A 15,937-nucleotide genomic window follows, 5' to 3' on the forward strand; every position below is an offset into this window, starting at 1 on the left:
TGTGGAGAATTACCCAAATAATTGCTTCTCATTGGACTTCCCTTTGGGGAGATGGGTCTTTCTAAAGGATCTATGGGGGTGACCCAAGGAGCCACCTTTGGTTTGTGTGCCTAGCTTCCAGGGTTGCCAGAACAGTAGCGGTGGCGGTGATGGGCAGTGAGGACGAATGGCTCCGAGATGAAGCACCTGTCTTCTCTGCCTCAGTTTCCTCTTTGAAAACGTGTGGGTTTGGGAAGCACGGGACCTAACCGTGCCAACAGAGACCAGTTCTGTAACCCTCTTTCCCCACCCAGCCTCCTTCCTCACAGTAACCTGTGGCTTGTCGACCCCACAGGACTGATGGACTCCGTGGCATATACACTTCTGTCCTCTCCCCTCACCCCCAACCCCCGCCCCCCACCCCGGGAAAGGAGTTGAGAGGACTCCAAGATAACTTTTGTCTTCATTTCTGGGAAGTATAGGAGGCTGTGAGGCCTAAAACAGCCACATCACCAATTTGGTACCCGAAGAAGCCCCTGGTAGACCACCTGAGGAAATAGCGGTTATTCAGGCGTGTCTCCCCACCCACACGCCCCGGCGGTGAGCCCCGGGTGCAGGCCGCTAGGAGGCGTCCACGAAAAGCCGCCTGTGCCCCATTCACTCCTCTTGAGCAAAATGAGCGGAGTCGCCAACACGGACCCATCCAAGTGCGTTTTCTTTCGCAGGCTGATTCAAGCGCCCTTCCAATTCAGACTCTATCACTCCTCATTTGACAAAGCCTGTGGTCCTGGCTCTAGCACTGTTTCTGCGTTTTAACCTAGAACAAGCTCCTCTTTCTCTACGGCCCTCAGTTTCTCCATCAGTGCAAGAGCGGCGACCACCAGCCCATTTCCAGTGGTGTGTCTAGGGGTGCGGAAAAGTTGCCAATAGCCCGAGCGCGTCCTCGGTTTCTTTTTCGGGTGCGGACTTCACTCGTGCGCGGAGATCCTAATTGTCAGAGACTTCAAGGCCACAGCCTAAGTCCAACCCCCAGCCCCCCCCCCCCCACTCCATCACATGGGCTCCCGAATACTCCGACTAGTGAAGCCATGCATTGTAGTGGTCCTGCGTGTTGGCCTCCGCCCAGGAGAAAAGACAGCGGGCGCTGGGATCCTTCCGGCCAAAGCCACCGGAACGTTTGTCCCTTTTCTCCCCGCTCCAGCCCAGAGCCAGCTCCCATTCTCAACCCGCCCCACTCCCGCATCCTCAGCCTGAGTCCTTACCGGCTTTGCAAAATCTCCAAAAACCCAGGCGTTCCCTTCTGCCTACTTGAGTGAGCGCAAAGCAGGCTCCTCCTGCCACCCACCCTTCCCAGCCCGGCAGTGTCCTCTCCATCTTCTCCGACCGCAAGGTTGAGTGGGCTAGCTTCCCTTTCGAGGGGCTTGGCCTCTGTCTTTGGGGATTGTGCACCACCAGCAAGAGTTTGCCACGGAAATTGCCCTTCTGGTTGTTTCATCAGTTTGAAACAAACACCGAGGCTTAAAAGGCCATTGGAATCCTGCTTCTGACCCTGTGACCTAGATTAGGACCCACCCCTGCACACACACACACACATACACACACACACACCCCTGAGAGAACTGCCATATACTCTCTGAGGCCCAGGGAACCTAGACTTTGCACTGGCAGATAGAACAAATGGATTTGATTTGGTATCCAGGCTCTATTGCTTAACAGCTATGACTTTGAGCAAATAGCCTCTGTTCTAGTCCTCATAGCTAGGACTTGATATAGTCCTCACCTGCCCCATACTCGGAGTTATGGTACCTACGTCCAAGAGTTGTGAGGTTTCAACCAGATGTATGTGGAGCGCTCTGGGCCAGGGGTAAATAGGAAGGGATTAATGAGAATAGCCTTTCTAAAACTATGAGGAAGTCACTGCTCACACAGCCCATCCAGGAAAGGGATTGTGGGAGGATGCTTCCTGGTACCACGCTGTGATAATCGCTGTAGCCATTGTCCAGCCATCGGATCTTCATCACCACCCTGTCCCACTGTCCCAGCATCTGGAAATGGGTAATTCCTGTCATTTTAGAGGAATGGGGTGATGCTCAAAAATCAAGGTGGCACTGAACCCAACATTTTAACGTAAAACAGAAGCAAGTGAGGTCAGATACGGACAAGCTTCACGGCTTGCGCATGTAGGGGCTTTAGCAGAACCACTGGCCCTGACCTCTAGCTTTCTGTGGCTCTCTTGGCAACCAGGGGGCCTGCCTCTGAGCAAGTCCCCTGGGCTTTACTTGACTAGGACACTCAAAATGCCATTTATCTAGATGCGGAGGGAGAAGAAAACTCACAAAAGGAGTGTTTAATACCTTCATCCATAAATGGAGTAGTGACACTTTCTTTGCTCATCTGTCAAGGCTGTCAGGAGAATTAAATCTGATGTTTGTGAATTCACTTTGTAAATCCCTCCACACATATCAGGGATTGCCATTCTTGTAATGGGGTGGCAGGACATTGACCGCCTTTGGTGTGTATTACCCAGAATATAGACATCCCAGAAAAATGGGAAGGTTTCTCTTTCTCCTGCAAAACAATGAAAGCCGTTCTGTTCTAGCATTGCAGGCCCCTCTTCTATGTTAGGGAATCCTGGAACTGGACCATACTTTAGTTTAATCCCGGTCTGCCTTCAGCACTGGTATCTACATGGGGAGCCGGCTTTCCTGGTGATACAGGAGGATCTGCTGGCCCAGAGGCCTGAGGCCCTGGTACCCCAAGTCTGTTACCGTAATTTCCACTCACAGTTAAAGGCCAGACCAGTGCTGCCTTTGCTCACACACTCTCCTCAAGCTCCAGAACTGTGCACCTTCTCTCCATGGAAAGGAGATATGCCTTATGTCTTTTAAAAGGTTCCATCCATCCTTTTTGTTTGGGGGGAAGAGAGTTAACATTAAAAGTAAAACTAGATCTTCCACTGAACAGATCACTTAACAAAATTACATTTAAGTACAAAGATGAACACAGGCCTTGATTCTTGATTTGGAGACAATAGTTTTAGCATAAACCTCAATTTCAGTGAGTGCTAAGTCCCAGAAGTCACAGATGCTTCAGGAAAAGTGGGTATACAGAGTATTCATGGCCTGTACTCGACACTGTCCTATCCAGGAAAAATGAAAAGTTTATTAGTGCTTAATCTGTTGTCTCCAAGCTCACCCTTCCCAAGGTAACTTCAGAAACTGTTGCTGCCCAGCCCCGAGTTAGGTCTGACCGGCCTGGGATGGCCTGGGGAAGCGGGGTGGTGGTGGTGGGGGGGGGGGGGTGGGTGTGTGAGGCAGAATAGCGTGAACCACAGATTTGGCTTGGCTTCTTGGTCACAGCAGCCAGGCCTGCACCTGCATTAAGGAATCCAGGCTTCAAACAAATCTATTTGCTTTTTCAATACGCCTTAAAAAGGAGAAAAAGAAAAGCTGGAAAAAAAAAAACAAAACAATAAAAGCACAAACTATTATTTTATTGTGGCTTTTTGGTTAGGGAGGGGGGGTTTCGGGCGGGGTGAGGGAGTAATTTGCAGCCACTCTCACAAGTCCTTTTGAAGTTCTCCAAATAGGAGAACTAACGCTGCTAAGTCTTTATTTTTTCTAAAGCCCCATTTACATTATGATTAAATACCTTCCTGGGATAAGCATAAAGAAAGTCGTTAATCTATATAGCTCTCCAAAGAATCAATACATTCTAAACTTTTGTAGGATTTGTTACACTCTATTTTGTTACAGTAGGCCAGCTCTTCCCCGTCTAGGCACATGGCTCTCTGTCCCTCCCCCCCACCCCACCTCCTCCAAGAATGAAAATAAAGTAAAGGTCTTTCACGGTAAACAAAACCAGCTGATTCTTCACAGAGACCCCATGAATAGCTGCAGAAGAAAAAAAAAAAACTTACAATAAATGGTGCATTTTTTTCTCTGCTGGGTATAGTATTCAAGGATCAGGGCAGTATTCAAACAGAGGTCCATTTTTTGCTCAGCAAGAGAGTTTAGAAAAGAAGCGTGGGGTCCATTCAGAGCTTTCCCCCCTTCACAATCGCTGGGTTCTATGAAACCTATATTCCATGCCTTGTCGGAGTGTTTCTGGGGACCAATTATTGCTTTGTTGCACGGCTTCTTTGCTGAATCTTTGAGCAGCAAGAAAAAGAGCTCTCGAGTCTACCCTTATTTTGACCATTTCAGTCATTACTCAGTGTAATAATTAATATGACAACTGGACGCTTGAGTTTGTATAGAAACACCTCAGCTACAGGAGCGAGCGTGCAGTGGGTGGTAACGAGCCGCACATCAGCCAGGGAAGCCACATACACAAAAAAAGGAATGAATGGCTAAAGAGAAAGAGAAGGAATAAAGATAAAATAGTTGGCACAACGCAGAGGAACATAAAACAGACTCGAATGGAGGGCGGGAGGGGGAGGGGGGGACAATTAGAAGGGGAGATGGGGGGCACCCTACCGAGGTTAACTTATTTTGAAACTGTTTTCTGAATAGAGCCCTGGACATGAGTGGCCGGCTTGCAGCCGGGCGCCTTTCCCCCCAATTTACCAACTCTCTCGGAACGCGGCGGGGGTAGCGGTGGGGGAGAGGGGGAAGAGGGCTCCCCCAACCTTCGGGTTCTCCCCAGGGTCCTTCTGGGCGGTGCACCCAACATACCACCCAACCCAAGCTCCAGCTCCTTGTTCTTTTGCAAAAATCCTTTTTCCTTCCCACCAACTTCGGTCTTTAGATTTGCTAATTCAGAGGACCGGGCGCAAGTATAGACTCGAGAGGTGAGGGCTGCACCACGTCACTGGGAAGGATGCGGGGGGGAGGGGGGGGGCTTTCTGGTAGGCCCCAATAATTCTGCCGCGTTGCCCTGAGGAACAGCTCCCCGCGGGGCTCCGTGCAAGGAGGATCTCACCCTGGTAGCTTGGAGTCGCACTGGGCGCTGCGCCCCAGCGGCGCGCAGTGTCCGCCTCTGCGGGTCCCCGCAAGGGCGCCCCGGGGTTGCGACCTGCTCCGTGACGGCATAATAAATAATTAGAGGGTTTAAGCGCGTTCTTCACAGCTCATGCTAATGAGCCAGATAAGGGCTCACGCTAACCCGAAGTGACAGTTTGCATATAAGGAGGGAAGAAAAAAAAAAAAAGCCTTGCTATTTTTTTCCCAACTTGATCGCTCCTTCTCAAATTCATACGGCCTCCACTCCCATCCCCCCCTTCCTCTCGGTTGCCTCTCCTCCTATCCCTCCCCCCCTCCCCCCCACCTCCCACAACACCCTCTCCACCCTCTTTTGGCCTTTCCTCTGTCTTTCGCCCTGCCCGGCCGCGAGGAGGCGTCACCTAGTCCCTGGGTGCCGGCATCTGACACGCGGGGAAAGTTCGTTCCCAGCACGTCCTGGCCAGAATCAGCCCCAAGAGGAAATGGTCCTTGTGCCTGTCTTCACACAGTGTGCACCGCATCAAGGCTCCCGTGCTCCAGGAAAGGCTTTACAGCTCAGGGTGAGGGGCCTCTCAGAGCTCTGGAGGGGGGGGGGGGGGTGGGGATGAGCGCCCTTGGGTGCTCTCTGCTCTCAACAGGGTGACACGAGCTACGGGCTGGGGCGAAGGACGCAGGCGCCCAGGGTTCCGGAGCTCCTGAAGCTTTCCTGCCGCTCTCCGAAAGCAGGGGCAGTTTGCCGAAGTGACTGAGGTCAGTCGTGTGTCCCCATTGTGTGGCCACGTGTCCTGTGTCCATCATCACCTCCCAAAGTCCGAGCTCAGCCCGACTCCTTGCGGCGCGGCCCGGGAATGCGCTGGCCTATAAATCAGCCAGGCGGCTGTGAGCCGTCTCCACCTCGGTGCAGACCTGGCCGGCTGCCCCAAGGGCCAAGGGCGTTTGCTCACTTGAGGTGAGGAAGGAGGCCACCGCCAGGGTCCCGGAGTCTATTTGGGAAACTGAGCCCCCAGGTGGGCCACTTAACTCTTTCCTTTCCCCCCAACACTTTCCCCTATGCCCAGTATTGCAGGGTCTTTTGGGGGGGAGGAGGAGGGAGAGGAAGAGGGTGATTTCTGACACATGGATATTTATTGACAGGGAACCTTAGAGAAACAGCAACAGAAACGAAATGAAATGAGTTAATATTTGTAACATTCTGAGAACAGTGCTTGGCACAGAGTGAACACTATATGCATTTGCTAAATAAGTGTGAGCATACTGAGTACATAACAGGAGGAATATGCTATTCATCTAAGGTGTTAGAAAATGCCACTTTGATCCCAAAGTGATCAGGGTCGATATGCTCATTGATGCATCAACTAACTATAGAACATAGTTAGAGGTAACTAAGACAAAGCATTGTCTTCACTAAGCTTGTAGTTTAGCAGGCAGAAAAGGAGGTGTGTAAGAAAAGGAGGTCTATTAAAAAGTCAAGGTGGGAAAACAATGGCGAGCCCTCTGACTCAAGTTCCATTAGTCTAGACTCTCACCCTCCCTCATCCGCCAGCCTACCCCCATTGGGTAAATACACAATCTAGTTAGGAAGGGGAGATTCTTCTTGGAATCCTAAAGTCAAACAGCTTCTCTTCCCCAACCAAATGGTCATCCCTAGCTTCTCCCATATGGCAAGTCATGAGCAGACACTGGTGAACTGCAGACACATGCATACCCGTAGTGTTAAGGACAGTGCAAAAGCAAGCCACTTGAATTCAAAGAGATAGACTCCAGGTTCTGGAACTTTCTAGTGCTGTGTCCTCAGGCAAATTGCTCACCTTCTTCCTAGACTGGTTTTCATCTACAAAATGAGGGACTGAGTAAGATACCTCCCCTCCGGCTCTGACTATATAGACAATACAGACATCACCACGTGACCCTTTCGTGGTCATGGCTCGCTTCTTTGAGCAGACAAACATCTTTTCCAGTTTTTTATGGAAAGAACCTTCAGGGGGCAAATGATCTCATCCACAACCTCATGATGTAGACCAGTACCTACGGATACCAGTACCTGCCAGACCAGTACCTGCTGGCTCGTGGGGAAAGGGAAAGACGTGGGTGGGCCATTGCTTATCAGGAATCTGGTGTAAAGGGAAGTAACTCACCTTATCACTAACAGCTTTGCTTAGGAAACAGGATTCTTCTTTATAGGCCTGAGCAGTTTTTGGTCAGGGATTTGGGGACCAGGAAAACTCACAGTCCTCCACTGCGGGTTGTGTGAGTCGCTCGCCACCTGCCGGTTGTTTCTAAATCTGCAGGGAGTACTGCGTGAAAAACCTTGGCAATTCGATCCATTCTACTGATTCTACTCTGTACAATTGACTTCCACCATAGAGTTCTGTGCGGCTTGTATCGGGTCCCCACAATACCCACATTAGAAACACACGAGGGGCGCCTGGGTAGCTCAGTAGGTTAAGCGTCCCACTCTTGATTTCCGCGCAGGTCATGATCTCACCGTTTGTGAGTTCGAGCCCTGAAATGGGCTCTGTGCTGACATTGCAGAATCTGCTTGGGATCCTCTCTCTATATATATGTGTTCCTCCCCCACTTGTGCTCTCTCTCTCTCTCTCTCTCTTTCTTTCTGTCTCTCAAAGTAAATAAATGAACTTTAAAAAAAAAGAAACATACGCGGTGATTGTTAACGTTCAGATTCTGAAACTTCATTCCTGACCCATCAAGTTATAATCTGGGGCCAACTGGCCTTTTTAAAAAATGTTTATTTTTATTTTTTTTAGAGAGAGAGAGAGACAGAGAGAACAAGGGAGGGGCAGAGAGAGGGAGACAGAGAATCCAACACGGTCAGCACAGAGTCCAACGTGGGGCTCAAACTCAGGAACTGTGAGATCATGACCTCAGCTGAAATCAGGACTCTGGTGCTCAATTGACTGAGCCACCCAGGTGCCCTCCAATTGGCCTTTTTGACAAGTTATAGAGTGAAATTTTTGTACTCTGAAAATGGAGTACTCTAGAGGTATTCGAGATCATGAGACACAGTCCATTATTCAGAGCTGTGAAGAAGGAATCTCTTCTGGTAAAGAAATTACACTAGTCCCATAGATACACTCTCTTTGGGTAAAGGGGATGCCCTGGTGACTTCTGAAGGGGGTGGAGAGGTTTGGTAAGTTATTACAGAGATAGTCTTTGATGACGGCATGAAGAATGGTCAGAACTATTCAGTCTGAATAAAAGGGCCATGGGAACACCCAGTACCCAGCTTCCTTGACTTTTGAAACTCAAGCAAACTTCACTTCCCCTTTGGCCACTCCTTTTGAGGCTACATCTTGGACTTTGCACCCAGAACAGCTCCACCTTGGAAACCTTAGCTTTCCATTCTCCACTTTGATTCCTTCTCATCCTTATTCCTACTGGATGTCTCTCCAACCTCCTTTCCCAAGTTCTATTTCTTCCCAATCTGGTCTCTCCCCAGCTGAGTCTGGAAGGTGTGATTGATTATTTCATAAACCTGTAGCATAAAATGCTTACCTTCCCATCCTAAAAATCAGCCAACCCACTCCTTGATCTTATGACCACCCTAAGCTGTCAATCATATTTCTTAGAACAGTAGTCTACACCACAGTTCCATTTATTTAATTCCAACTGATGCTCCGAGGTTGGTCCCCAATATAGATGGGGAGCACCCAATTCACTGAAGGCCAGAATAGAACAAAAAGGGTAAGTAAGGGAGAGTTCCCCCCCACCCCCCTCTCTCGTACTCTCCCTGATCGTCTTCAAGCTAGAACATTGGTTTTCTCCTATCTCTAGACTTGGACTTGTACTGGCACTTACACCATTTGTTTTGCTAATTCTCAGGCCCTTGGATGCAGGCTGGAACTACCCCATTCTGTTCTCCTGGGTTTCTAGCTTGCTGACTGCAGGTTTGAGGACTTTTCAGCCTTCATAACCACTGACCAATTTCTTATAGTGTCTCTCTCTCTCTCTCTCTCTCTCTCTCTTTCAGTATTTACCTATCATCTGTCTATCTATCTATCTAATCTAATCTATCATCTATTTACTAGTATAGATATAGATAGATACATATATAGATACAGATCTCTCCTACTGGTTCTGTTTCTCTGAAGAATACAGACTAACACACTCACCAGTACTCCACTTTGTTGAATGTAATAGCTACTTCCGGTCCTACATTACTTGGCTGTCCCAATGTCCTTGGCCTTGTTGATTGCTCCCCTCTTCTTAATGTTCTCTCCTCCTTTGGCTACCGTGATTCTTATCCCTTGGGTAATTTTTTCTCAGTACTAGTTTTTAGTTTCCCATCTCCAGTTTCCCAAGGACACATGTTATCTGTAGATTTGAGCTTCCACATCTTTTGCTGACGACTCTCAAATTCCTTTTAAACTTTTAAAAATATTTTTAATGTATGTTTATTTTTAAAATTTGTCTTTTTTGAGAGAGAGAGAGAGAGAGCATGAGTGGGGAAGAATGGCAGAGGGAAAGAGGGAGAGAGAGAGAGAGAGAGAGAATCTTTTTTATTTTTTTAGGTGAATTCTACGAAACATTCATTTATTTTTTTCAGGTCTTTAGATTTTAACTTTTTTAATTTAACTAATCAATTAATCTTTAATTTTATTTTAAAATAAATAAAATTTATTTTTAATAAATAAATATAGTGTAATAATGGTTTCAGGAGTAGAATTTAGTGATTCATCACTTACATATAACACCCCGTGCTCATCCCAACAAGTGCCCTCCTTAATGCCCATCACCCATTTAGCCCGTCCTCCACACCTAACACCCCTCCAGCAACCCTCAGTCTGTTCTCTGTATTTAAAAGACTCTTATGGTTTGGGGCACCTGAGTGGCTCAGTTGGTTAAGCTCCTGACTTGGCTCAGGTTATGATCTCACAGTTCCTGGGTTCAATCTCCACATCAGGCTCTGTGCTGACGGCTCAGAACCTGCAGCCTGCTTTGGATTCTGTGTCTCCCTCTCTCTCTGCTCCTCCCCTCTTGCACTCTGTCTCTCTCTCAAAAATAAATAAACATTTAAAAAATGTTTAAAGAGACTCTTATGGTTTGCCCTCCTCTCTGTTTTTATCTTATTTTTCCTTCCCTTCCCCTATACTCATCTGTTTTGTTTCCTAAATTCCACATATGAGTGAGATCATACGATATTTATCTTTCTCTGACTGACTTATTTCACTTAGCATAATATACTCTAGTTCCATCTATGTTATTGCAAATGGGAAGATTTCATTCTTTTTGACCCCTGAGTAATATTCTGTTGTGTGTGTGTATATATATATCTCTATATCTCTATATCTCTATATCTCTATATCTCTATATATCTATATATCTATATATCTATATATCTATATCTATACAGAGATATATATATACCACATCTTTATCCATTCATCAGTCAATGGACATTTGAGCTCTTTCCATAATTTGCCTATTGTCAATAGCACTACTATAAACATGGGGGTGCATGTGCCCCTTCAAAACAGCACACCTGTATCCTTTGGATAAATACCTAGTAGTGCAATTGCTGGGTCATAAAGTAGCTCTATTTTTAATTTTTAATTTTTTTTTTGGGGGGGGGGACAGAGAGAGACAGAGCATGAACGGGGGAGGGGCAGAGAGAGAGGGAGACACAGAATCGGAAACAGGCTCCAGGCTCCGAGCCATCGGCCCAGAGCCTGACGCGGGGCTCGAACTCACTGACCGCGAGATCGTGACCTGGCTGAAGTCGGACGCTTAACCGACTGCGCCACCCAGGCGCCCCTATTTTTAATTTTTTGAGGAGACTCCATACTGTTTTCCAGAGCGGCTGCACCAGCTTGCATTCCCATCAGCGGTGCAAGAGGGTTCCTCTTTCTCCGCATCCTGACCCACATCTGTTGTTTCCTGAGTTGTTAATTGTAGCCATTCTGACAGGTGTGAGGCAGTAGAGAGAGAATCTTAAGCAGGCTTCACACGTGAAGCCTGACGCAGGGCTCAATCCCATGACCCTGGGATCATGACCTGCGCCGAAATCAAGAGTGTGACGCTCAACCAAGTGAGCCATCCAGATGCCCTGACTCTCAAATTCTTATTTCTACCCTGGACCTCTCCCTGGGATCTCAAAGTGCGCCACCAACATGGCTACTGGGGTGTTCCCCTGGTGTATCCACTACAACACGTGTAACACTGGGCTCATCATTCCGACTCCCTCAAATCCTTACCTCCTTTTTGTTCCATAATTCAGGGCTTGGCATCATCCGTCCACGCACTCAAAACAGAATCATGGGAGTCGTCCTACATTCTCACTGCTCTCTCACGCCCTCTCCACAATGGCCAAGTCTTAACTATATATAACCTCTTTCATCGTCTGTTTGTATAATTTATATATCGTTATATCGATCAAGGTATATATTTAATTATGTATTTATATGGATTTAAAAATATATATTTATATAAATAAATATTTCCCTCCCGTCTAGTGCTAATATCATTGCCCTATGACGATAGTCTTCCAGTTGGTCAACCTGCTTCGGGTTTTTTCCTGCTTCCAGTATAATCTCCCTCAAACATCGTCACTGCTGCCAGAACGATGTAAGTAGATGACACAGTCAAATGCATAAAAGGCATCAGAGTGCAAACAAATGGTACTTTATGTCGCAGCTCAGGCAAAGTAAGTTTTTCAAAGTGTAACGTAACCTATTGCTCCTCTATTCAAACCTTTCAATAGCCTCCCAATTTTCTTAGGACAAGAATCCACTGCCCTGACTGCTCCATAATAGTAGGGGTTCTGCTTGGCCTCCTTTTGCATGCTCAGCATGGTATCTGGAACAAGGCAGGTGCTCAATAAATGCTTGTTGATTGAATGAATGGACTTGGTGGAACTAAAGCTGCTTGAATGTGTGCATCTGTGATACAGAGAGTGGCATGCAAAATGCTCTTAATGAAGAATTTAAAGGATTCAGAGAAACCATCCCCCTCCTTTGGGGTGTCTGTCCCCTCACTTCCACTTGCCCTAGGCTCCCTAGAGTCAGCAGTGATCTTTTATGTGAATAGCTTCCTCGCCTCTAGGAAAGCAATCAGATCTTCTCTCCAAGGAACACAGAACCTGGTATTTAGCAGGTACTTAGGATTCGGCGTACTTGACATTGATGGGGTCACATAATGAGGGTTGTTAACGTGTCAGAACTCTTCGTGTCTGTTTTCACACACGTGTGAGCAGGGGAAGATAGGGAGGAGCGGGGGCCATGTTATGGTGAGTGGTAAGGGCTGGGTTGGGTTGGTTTGGGCAGGGTAGGCTGGGCTATGGGAAGCCTTGAATGACCTACTGATGGTCTAAGTGTGGTGGTCTGGGACATTTTAAAACAGGAGAGTGACACCATCATATCCATGGGGTCAGTCTGGAGCTAAGGAAGAGAGATGTGTGGGGACAGACTTTGATTAGCTCAGTTCCTTTTCCTAACATCTCTTTTAGTGAGCTGTTTTAACATACACAGTACCATTCATTCATTCTTTCAACAGATACTAGAATGTAGGCCCCAGGAGGGCAGGGATTTTGCCTGTTCCGTTTATTAGTGGGTTTTGGTGTCCAGAACAGGGCCTGACACATGACGGGGCTGAATAAATATTATTTGCAAAAACATTTATTGAATACCTCCTCTATGCCAAGCATGTAGTATGCTCCAGGATGCAAAACTTGAAAAAAGACTCAGTTCCTGTGTTCTGAGAGCTCACGTAATATTCCTTTTTGCAAGAGGGCAAGCAAAAAGGCAGTTTTCAATGCAAGACCAGACCGAAGGAAGGGGCAGTTGACTCTCCTTGGTGAAGTTGGGCCAGATAATTCAGGGAAGCAGTAAAGGAGGAGGAGCTCCCAAGCTATTTCGAGTCATCAAAGCTTTCATTAAAAGCCATTCATGAACCTTAGATCAGCTAGTGAAGATTTCATGTCACACTTATGTGAGCTCAGGCTCTTCTTTCTACCTAGGAAATTCTCACCTCACCTTGCTGCTTGGGTACCAGGGTATCCCCTTCCTTTCCTAACCATTCCCATGGACCGTAAACACGGTAGGGCGCTTCCGATGCTCTCCCACACCACTTGGCCTTCACCTAGCCTAACTTGTACTCACCTGCTGCTACTGCTTGTTTCATGGTCTATTTTCTTACTAGACTTTACGTTGGATCCAGGCAGGGCACTTTTTTTTCCTGTCTTAACTACGTAATTCCTATGCAGGGACAGATCCAGATTAGGGGACTCTGATGCATATAAAACTTTGGGGGCTCTATTTAGGAAAAAGATAAAAAAAAATTATAAATATTATGTAGAAAAATGAATATACCTTTAGAGCAGAAATATAAACAAATAACACATTACATAAAGCTAGCAAAATGCCACACAGTTCAGACAAATTAACATATTTTTATAAATTAAGTGCCTGATAAACTTCTACAACTTGTTCTATATTTTTGGTGAACACCCTTATCATCTCATCAAAATGTTTACTCTTACCTACAGAGCAAATGAAAAGATAAATCATTTTTTTTCTATAACATATGGTTGATGTTTGTTCTTTAGTTTTGATAGTTTGGAAGCTTAAAGCATATTACTTTACAAACTAAAGTTTACAGAACCGCTGTAGATTTGTGCCATATAAACACGAGAAGTCTGATAAATTTATTTCACAAAATTCTTATTGAAAAAGGAAAAAATGATGTGTTAATAATTTTCATGCTTTACTGTCAAGTATATTCCTAATAAGGAAGGAAATTCTGATTTTTTTAAATTAGGGGAGGGGTTATCCAGGCATATGATATTTTTCTTCAGCTTTATTGAGATATAATTGACAAATAAATATGGTGTATATTAAAAGTACACAACTTGATGCTTGGATATTTGTAACACCACAATCAAGTTAATTAACATACTCAACATGTCACATAGTTACCACTTTCTTTCTCTTTTGTTCTCCTTTTTTCTGTGTGTGTGTGTGTGTGTGTGTGAGAGAGAGAGAGAGAGAGAGAGAACACTTAAGATCCACCCTCTTAGTAAATTTCGTGTATACAACACAGTATTACTAACTGTCGTCACGTTGTTGTATGTTAGATCTCCAGAAAGGAAATTGTTTTGACCAGGGTTGGAAGAAAACTGGACACTTAGAACATAGCCTCAAGACTTCTGTTCCCAAACCTTAAGACTCCCTGACTTAAGAGGGTGGACAGTGGGAGTGTTCCTGGAAACCCTTCTTATATCCAGACAACCAGCAATAAATCTCCATGAAAGCGACCACAAAGATAATAAATGCATCCACCAAATGCAGATAAAATGCACCTTCATCTTAACTTCTCCTTAGGTCGATCTCAAAGATGTCTGGACCACTGGACACAACAAGTGTGATACAGAGGATGTCAGAGTAGAAAGACAGGGCAGTCTTGTCTGACTGTGGTATAAGTATCTTTGGAAAGCTTTACAAAAATAGAAGCCCACTTATGGCCAGATGAAACTATTGCTAGGGTCCCTTCCAGGGCCGTGGAGGGGTGTTTGTAGGTGCAGAGCCCCGATGGAGCTTTAGCGACATTAGCTCTGTGACAAATCTGCCTTTGGTGCCTGTGAGTAGGTGGTAAACATAGAGAATGAATGGCTGAAACAAAGTTTTAAAAGCATGGAATTTGGATTCAGATGGCCTGTGTGACTTTGAACAAATCACTTATATATTCAGGGTTTATTTCCTAAATTTTTAAAACAGGAAGAGTACTTCATATCTTACTGATAATGTGTGTGAAAGTACTCTAGAAATAATAAAAGCAAAATACACATAGAAAACTTGTTTTTAGAAATACAGCAAGTAAAGGGAGATCTAGCTTCTCCACCTTTAATTTAATATCCCAATGAGTTCCAGTTCCACAGGGATCTTCTCAGTGGCTAGCTAGAGAGTCCAACTCTGATAGATCTCCTTGGTCTGTCAAGAGCAGGGACACAACACCTCCAAGAATGGTACTATCTTGGTCGACTCGGCAGCTCAGGATTCATCTTTGACCTGTTACTCCCCTTCACGCCTCGTATCTAAGCTGACTCCTTTTTTCAATCTTCTGACTCTCAAATCCATCCCATTTTCTTCATCTCCGCCATCCGTCATCGATGCCACTTTAATCTGAGGAACCATGGCCATTTCTCACCTGGACAACTCTATTCATTTCTTAACTGCTCTTGTTGCCCTCCCTCCACTCTCCACACTGAAGCCAGAGTGGCCTTTTGACCACTTATGGTCAAATCTCAGAGAAGCACCTTCTAATTATATACCTTGCTGGCTTCCCAACTTTCTCAAGATAAAGGTTTTTAAAAAACCAAAAAAACATGGAGTTCCTCGGTGGTTCAGTTGGTTAAGCATCCGACGTTGGCTCAGGTAACGATCTCATGGTTTGTGAGTTGGAGCCCCACATCAGGCTCTCTGCTCTCAGCACAGAGCCTGCTTCAGATCCTCTGTCCCTCTCTCTTTCTGCCCCTCCCTTGCTCATTCTCTCTCTCTCTCTCTCTGTCTCAAAGTAAATAAATAAACTTAAAACAAAAAACCCTCAACATGGTCTACAAAGCTGTCCCTAGTTCTCCAGTGGCATCTTCAACCATGAATCCTATCGTTTATACCACATGAATTTTGCATACACTGCTTATTTTGTCTGGAGGTGCCAGGCAGTTCCAGGTTCTTCTCTTTCCCTTTTGTTTGGGGATTTTCTACTTCCTAAGTTTAGACTGAGAGCACTTCCTGTGGTGAAGTTCTTACAACAGCATGCACATCTCCTTCATGCCATTCATTGCAGTTGTAAATTTAAATGTATTCCTATGGTTTGATTAATATCCATTCTAAAAGAGTATTCTAAAAAAGAATATAAATTCAGGGAGGCGGTTACATCCTTGAACCTAGAACAGTGTTTGTCTTATAGCACAAGCTTCATAGATATTTTTAGGTTGGATGGATGAATATCACTTACTTCTAGTTCCCCAAATGTCTTCTCAATCTTAGAGTTCATCCACCTGC

At 45.7% G+C, this 15,937-nt stretch overlaps 1 protein-coding gene across 2 annotated transcripts in view; it reads left to right on the plus strand.

Annotated features, from left to right (window-relative positions):
* PAH (phenylalanine hydroxylase) overlaps window positions 1-15,937 on the plus strand; it is a 101,145-nt gene that overhangs the window by 2,213 nt on the left and 82,995 nt on the right. The gene's annotated exons all lie outside the window — the stretch shown is intronic.

This window comes from Neofelis nebulosa, chromosome 8 (assembly GCF_028018385.1).
Source record: "Neofelis nebulosa isolate mNeoNeb1 chromosome 8, mNeoNeb1.pri, whole genome shotgun sequence".
NCBI classification, from domain to species: Eukaryota; Metazoa; Chordata; class Mammalia; order Carnivora; family Felidae; genus Neofelis; species Neofelis nebulosa.